General features: G+C 47.7%; 1 pseudogene; it reads left to right on the forward strand.

Moving 5' to 3' along the window:
* Window positions 1-4,989: 4,989 nt before the first annotated feature.
* Window positions 4,990-5,878, forward strand: LOC124225672 (40S ribosomal protein SA-like; annotated as a pseudogene).
* Window positions 5,879-8,100: the final 2,222 nt, after the last annotated feature.

An 8,100-nucleotide genomic window follows, 5' to 3' on the forward strand; every position in this document is an offset into this window, starting at 1 on the left:
AGAGACGAAGATGGGATTCACGCCCAAACTCCAGCCTTTGGCCACGAAGCTTCCCGTTCCCAGCCAGATTGGACTGAGGTCACAAGATAAATATTTACATAGTGCCTACTGTGTGCCAAGCACTGTACCAGGGGCTGAGGACACAGTAGGGAATAACACAGTGTTCTTGCCTTCCTGGGACTCACAGGCTAGAGGGCAAGATAGACAAAGAAGTGAATAAATAACTGTGGAATGTAAGACCAGGTGGAGGGAAGGAGAGTAAGGCAGAGAAGAGGAGGGAGCGTGGTCTCCATAGATGAACCTTTGGAAACATGGAATAGGGGCAGTTGGGGGGGAGACCAAGCTGGAAAGGGAGACTCAGGGCAGTTGATAGTCAAGGCCGTCTGAGAATGAGCCCTGGCCCCTGTGCACTGCTGTCCCCTCCTCCCCGGGGGACCGGGACCAGCAGAGGCCCTTCCTTACCTGTGGGCAGGAGGCATCTCAGCACCAGCAGCAGCAGGAGCCACTGCCGGCCTCCAGGGGGGCCCCGCCACAGGCCGGCCATTCAAGGCATCAGGAGGACTCAGGCGCCAGTCCTTGCCCTGGGCGCAGCCCCCCGGCCGAGCCCAGAGACACGCCCAGCATCACCTTCCCAGGGCTGGGCGGCCAGGTGACTGGGATCCAGCAGGTATCAAATGTGCCCAGTTGGCCTAATCCCTCTGAGGCCGGGCAGGGCGTGGAAGGGCTCCTCTCCTGTTCCCAGGCCCCAGTTGACTCCCTGGGCCTTTGGCTCAGCCCACCTGGTTCTTGGGAAGACAAGGACCTGTGGGCTCAGCCCCCCGTCACAGGGAAAGACTCCACCAGGCGGTAATTCCTCGGCACGTCCCCAGACCCACGGCCACATCACAACTTTTGTGGGCTACGAGCGCTTTTTGCCTTCTTAGGCCCCCCTCCTCCATTAAAAATGTGTTTCTGATTATGTTTCACACCAACTGTGGTATAAAGGTAAATATAATTCACGGTGGAGTGTGTTCATTTTTTCCCTTCCGATTTTAAAAGGAATGAAAACATTTCTGTGAGCCCCTGAAGGTATTGTGGGCTCAGGCACTGTGACTTCTGGGCCCAAAGGATGAGTCAGCTCCGTCCAGACTTCGAGTCTTAAGAAATACTTCCTGGGAGAAAAGAAAGAGGTGAGATATTTCGAGAAATCCCAGGGCCTCCCCTTGGTGGCTCAGAATGTATGTTAAAAACTCACAAATGGGTGAACCCAGTAAATCCAGCCCTTCCCAAACCTGTTTGACTAAGGACCGGTTTTAAGAACAGAGAGGTTTGAATAAATTTCCAAAGTCACACAGCTGATTTGAACACAGTGCTGCAGAGCGTGCGCTTCATCACCATCCCATGCCACTACTTTCCTGCTGGGACAGATCAGAAGGGTGCATGATCCTGTGTCCCGTGTGATTTTGGTCAGCTCAACTTTTTTATTTTTAAAGATTTTATTTTTCCTTTTTCTCCCCAAAGCCCCCCAATACATAGTTGTGTGTTTTCAGTTGTGGGTCCTTCTAGCTGTGGCATGTGGGACGCTGCCTCAGCGTGGCCTGATGAGCAGTGCCATGTCCGCGCCCAGGACTCGAACCAACGAAACACTGGGCCGCCCGCAGCGGAGCGCGCGAACTTAACCACTCGGCCACAGGGCCAGCCCCCCCCCCCACCTCAGCTTTTTAAACCTCAGTTTCCTCCCCAATAAAATGGGGATAAAAATAGTACCTACCTTCTAGAGCCGCAGTGAGGTTCTTTCTAAATCTTTGAGAACAACTCATACCATAATAACCATGATGGAGAGGTGTTCATTAAACATGGAGATACACAGCTCAGAAATATGTGTTCAGAAATGTGACTAATCCCAAATTATGAAAGCACACGGATAGGCAGCAATCAAGGTGCTAACAACTGTTTACTGATTGTTGACCACGTGCCAGGCTCAAGGCAAAGCCTCTCGTAGGATGTTTCTCCTTCAATCCTCACCAGAACCTGCTGTCTGAACCAGTGCTTATCAAATCTGATGTGCACATGAGTCACCTGGGGCCCTTGATTTGGTGTCCCGGAATCTGCATTTCTGACAAACTCTTGGGAGATGCTGATTCTGCCGGTCCAAGGACTATACCTGGAGTAGCTGGAGTTATCCCCGTTTTTCAGAGGAGGCAAACTGAAGCACAGAGAGGTTAAGCAGCTTGCCCTAGTTCACACAGCCAGAGGGGATCAGAGGGGAACAGAGCCAGAGGGGATCAGACACAACAACAAATGGACAAAACAGGCAGACATCCCTGCTTGTGGGGAGACAGATCCCTAACAAGCAAATAAATATAAGCAAGGTCATTTCAGATATGAGTAACTATCAGGAAGGGAGTGAAGAGGGGAAAGAGACAGTGATTAATTAAAGCGGCAGAGTTTGTCGAGGGGACACTTCAGACAAGGTGGTCGGGGAAGACATCTGAGGACGTGCTTTGACCAGATGACAAAGATCCAAAAAACATGAAATGCCTGGGGAAGAGTATCACTGGGAACAGCAGGTGCAAATGTCCTGTGGTGGCAACATGCCTGAGGCCAATGTAGCTGCAGGACAGGAAGTAAGGGGGGGAAAATACACAGAAATGGTGGAAAGGGAGGAAGATCTAAGGGATGGGGTCCTGTCATTTTGCTCATCTCAGTACCTAGTAACTTAGAATATGCTTTTTGAATGAATGAATACATGAATGAATGAATGGACAAATGAATGAATGGATGGATGAGTGTATGAGTGAATGGATGAATATATGGATGGATGAGTGAATGGATGAATGAATGAAAATATTCAGTAAAAATGGAGTTGACATGAGTGGGAGGAAATCAAGGGGGGCCACCTAGGGGAGGCACTTGATTCTTTTGGTTACTAATTGCCCACCAAGCTCCTCCTTTCAAACCCAGCAGCCAGGGCAGGGGTGTCCCTTAACATGGATGAATTTTTTAGCCAAACCAGATCCAGAGCCCAGAGGGTGTGAGCAGAGGTTTTGGTCCTGGGTCCTCCAGCTCCCTTGAGCCCACCCGGAAGCTATAGCTTCCTCTCTCCCGTGGAGAATGCAGGAACCCTGCCCAGAAGTGGCATTAGTAACTGAGCTGTCCCATTGTCTCTAAACTGTGGCTCTATTGTCTCCTCCCACATGACCAAGGGAAATGCCCAGGAGGATGGGGGGAGGGGGCCAGACAGTGCTCAGCTCTTCATATGTAAACACTGCTGGTTCTGATTCTGGGTCCAACAGAGCCAGGACCCCAGGATCAGGTTAAGAGAGAATGGATTCCCACTATTCAAATCCTGACTCAGCTCTCTGCTAGCTGTGTGACCTTGGGCAAGTTACTCAACATCTCTGAGCCTCCATCTCCTCACCTGCCAAAGAAGATAAGAAAGAAACTGCTTCATGGGGAGCTATGTAAAGTGGGTGGGACTGCCTGGCGCACAGTGGGCCTGCTCTGTGAGTGTGTTTTAATAAATATAGGCAGGAGTAAATGAGAAACCTTGAACCCTGCCCTTATTCCTGGGAATACAATTTGATTCTCCTCACATCTGAAGGAGGGCAAGGCCTAGCACAAGGGCATTTTGCACATAAGGAAACTGAGGCTCAGAGCTCCTGGGCACGTAGCCAGTGCTAGTGGCCAGGAGGGCCAGGCTGGGTGCCCATAGGAGAACTTAGTGTACGCCACTCACTCTGGAGAGCTGCTCTGGCCAAAGCATAGTTGCACCCAGGGCAGTGGACCAGGAAGTGAAACCCAGAAGGCCTGGGTTTCAATCTTGCTGTGTGACCTTTGGCAAGTCACTTAACCCCTCTGAGCCTCAGTTTCCTTTCTGCAAGGTGGAGATAATTCCTACTACCACAGAAGTCAAGAGTTCGATGAGATATGGCACCCTACTTAGCCTAGAACAATAGTTCTCAACGCTGTGTGTGAGTGTGTGATTTTTGACAATTTCTGGAAACATTTGGCAGTGTCTAGAGGGGATATTTGGCAATGTTTGGAGACATTTCTCGTTGTCACAACTGGAGGAGAGAGTATTGCTGGCATCTCATGTGTGGAGGCCAGGCCTGGGATTCAGCATTCTCTCCAAGGCACAGGATGGCCCATGACACAGAATTATCTGGCCCCAAATGTCAGTAGTGCCGAGGGTGGGAAACACTGCTCTCATAGTAATTAACTACTCAATGCATATTATTATTACTATTATTAATGAATAAAAGCATTTATCCTAGTGTGTGGCACATTTTATATGCTTCTGACAAGCTAACTTCCGTCTTTCCAGAACATACCGTTCTTCACAAAACAGACCAGAAATATCTAACCCAGCACTGTCCAATGGGAATGCAATCTGAAATAGATATGCAATTTTACATTTTCTAGTAGCCACACTTTGAAAAGTAAGAAAAAAGAAACAAGTAAAATTAATTTTAATAATGTGTGTTATTCAACTCAATATATCGCAAAACATCATCACTTCAAAATATAAACATCATAAATTATTAACGTGATATTTTCTGCTCTTTTTTTTACACTAAATTCTTTAAAATCCAGTGTGTGTTTTACTTGTATAGCACATCTCAATTCAGATGCTGCATTTTCATCAGTTACTCTATCTGCATTTAAATATCATGAAATTTACAGTTAAAAAAAGCAGATTCATACTCACATTGTTTCCAAGTGCACTTAAGGGTTTTCCAATCGCGGAATCCAATCTCAGTTTTCAAATTTAAGTGAAACATCAACAAAATTACAAATTGACTTCTGCAGGCCTGGCAGCCGCATTTCAGGGGCTCATAGCCACAGGTAAGTACCAGCTGTGCTGGACAGCAGAGCTCTGATCCATTCGGTGGGAGATTTTGGAGGCAGCCAATAAGAAGATAGGGTAACCTTTCCATGCTGCCCAGGGAAGGGTCCACACCGCGTTGTTCTGGGTTCTTGTCGTAACTTAAAAGGGCAACTTTCACAATGTCCAGAGCGCTTGATGTCCTGCAAATGAAGGAGGGGAGGTCATCTAATTCCTTGCAACAGGAACCCACTCAGGTGGCACCAACCTTGCCTTCCAGATGGACCAGTACATCTACCAAAGGAAAAGCCATTGCGTCGCCATCATAAATTTGAGGAGAACCTGGGAGAAGCTTCTGCTGGCAGCTTGTGCCATTGTTGCCACTGAAAACCCGGCTGCTGTCAGTGTCACATCCTCCAGGAAGACTGGCCAGCGAGCTGTGCTGAAGTTTGCTGCTGCCACTGGAGCCACTTCACTCCTGGACCCTTCACTAACCAGATCCAGGCAGCCTTCCGGGAGTCAAGACTTCCGGTGGTTACACATCGCAGGGCTGACACCAGCCTGTCACATGTTAACCTGCCTGCCATTGCTCTGTGTGACACGGAATCTTCTCTGTGCTCTGTGGACATTGCCATCCCACGCAACAATAAGGGAGCTCATTCTGTGGGTCTGATGTGGTGGATGCTAACCAGAGAAGTTCTGTGCACGCGGGTACCAGCTGCCATGAACACACATGGGAGGTCATGCCTGATCTCTGCTTCTACAGAGATCCTGAAGAGGTTGGAAAGGAAGAGCAGGCTGCTGCTGAAAAGGCTGTGACCATGGAGGAGTTCCAGGGTGAATGGACCGCTCTACCTCCTGAGGTCACCGCTAACAACCTGAGATCACAGACTGGTCTGAAGGTCTGCAGGTGCCCTCTGTGCCTACTCAACTGTCCCTTCAGATGGCTGGAGTGTGCAGCCTGCCACTGAAGACCGGTCTGCAGTTCCCACCGCTCAGGCCCCTGAATGGGCAGGACAACCACTGGATGGTCCTAAGCTCTTCTTCCACAAACTCTGTAAATGGAAATAAGCTTGATGGAAAATAAACAGTTTCTTAAAAAAAAGAAACACAGGGTAGATATTGATGAACCAGGAGAAAAAACTTTCAGGGTGCATTGATGAATAAGAATTTAGAAATAAAAATTTAAAAAAAGAAAAGAGAACAAAAAAAGAAAGAGAACTACATGTTTGATAAGATCCCATTGAAAACACAAAACAAACACCTCCCGCTGTCCTTTATTCATACGTGTGTGTGCAGAAAATATTCAGAAAGATGCACAAGTGTTGTGGCTAGCCTAGTATGGAAAGAAATTAAGGGAGGGCTTTCATATACTTCTAAACACGCTTCAATATTATCTGGATTCTTTTTGACAAGCATGCGCTACTTCGGTAAATTAATTCATCCATTCAACAGATATTTATCGAATGCCTATTATGAGCGAGGTCACTGGTGTGCTGGGGACGGCTCATCCCAGCTTGAAAGAGCCGATGAACGAATTGTCAGGAGTTTTATGGCGAGTTTTTAGACATAAGCATCATTAAAAATTAATTTATATTAACTTACAAATAAATATATTATATTAAGAACAAAGGTAATAATTAAATACTCAAAACTCATCATTTCCTAATTACATAACTGTATTTGCATAGGATCTTGATTTAAATCTATTGTGTCTTTGTGTGAGAATTCCACGCTCCACGTTCTTCCCATTTCACGTTCAGTGACATCAACTGGTGTCTTGAAATCAGCCAGTGATGGAAATATTTACACCCCTGGAATCGGCAAACACTACAAATCAGGATCCTCGCCCCCACGCCGACAGCTGGTTGTTAAACACTTACCAGCACCCTCTGGCTAAGTACCACTGTGGGGGCTGGTGATACAGGAGGAAACAAGACACGCAAGATGCTCATTCTTGTGGCGTTTACATTTTGAGGAGGATGAAACAAACCCACAGCCACCCTGCTGTAGCTCAGCACCAGCCACGGTTCTTTACACTTCTTAAACTAATTAATTAATTTAATTATTTATTATTCTATTTACTTATTAATTAGTCTAAGCTAATTAATTAATAAATGTCTAAGTCATCTGCCTTGTAGATCTTCTTGGTGTTTTTACCAACTTCTGAGACAGTGCAATTGCAGTTTCTGGTCTCTGCATCTCCCTCCGTCTGGAATGCTCTTTCCACTCACCCCTCCCTCCCCTCTTCACCTGGACGATCTTCCAGAAAGCCTTCTCTGTCTGGCTCGCCTCCCACATCCAGGCTGGGCTGAGAGCCCTACTGTGTAGGCCCCTGCCACGGGCATAGCTCCGTCGAAGCTCCGTGCTTGTTCATCCCTGGCACATTCTCTGGGACCTCATAGGTGCTCCATAAAGGAATGAGCAAGGTCGATGACGGAGAAGGCAGATACTAGCATCCACACCAGACTCTGTGTTTGCTCAGGCCTAGGCAGACGTCACCAATCAATCTTGCTGATTTTATTCTCACACGAGGAGAAAATTCATTCCCCACATGGTGTTTGCTGGAGGCTTCAGGCCTCCAAAGGCCTTTGACCAAGGGGCTCCCAGAACAGCTGCCCCTACCACTGAGTCAGGCAGATGCCTCCCTCTCCCCCAATAACCCTCTCTTTGTCCCCAAAACCCACAAACCACCCTCCCTGTTGCCCCCAAGGCTCAGAAGCCTGGTGTCCTTAACTTCCTGCTTCCAGACAGTTAAAGCAGCACCTTCTGGATTTCTCTCTGATCTCCGCGGTCATCAGCCTTGAGGCTGTGGAGGGAAAAAAGACAGATTCTCAGAATCGCCCTCCGTTCCCACTTACCATCCAGTCCTGACACCGAACTTGTGCATCTTCCTCCCGACCTGAAAATGGGACATAAGCAGCTCCATGTACCCCCAGAAAACTAATAGATCAATAATAATAATGATAATTGAGTACCTACTGTTTGCCAATTGCTGCCCTAAACCCTCCACATGCCTTATCACGTTTCATCATCCAATAATTTTATGACGATCATTACTATTGTATCCATTTCACAGAGAGAAAATGAGGCCTAGAGGAGGTAAGGACTTTGCCCGGGGTGACCCAGCTAGCAAGTGGTAGATCCAGGATTTCAGTCCAGGCAGCCTAACCTCAGAGTCTGTGCTCTGAACCACTGAATTTGTGGGAGTGTCCATGAACGTGCATTTCTCTTCTCATATTCAGTAGGGTCTGGGACCCCCCAAGAGGGTATGAGCAGCTGCTTTCAGATCT

Source organism: Equus quagga, chromosome 14 (genome assembly GCF_021613505.1).
Source record: "Equus quagga isolate Etosha38 chromosome 14, UCLA_HA_Equagga_1.0, whole genome shotgun sequence".
Taxonomy (NCBI): Eukaryota; Metazoa; Chordata; class Mammalia; order Perissodactyla; family Equidae; genus Equus; species Equus quagga.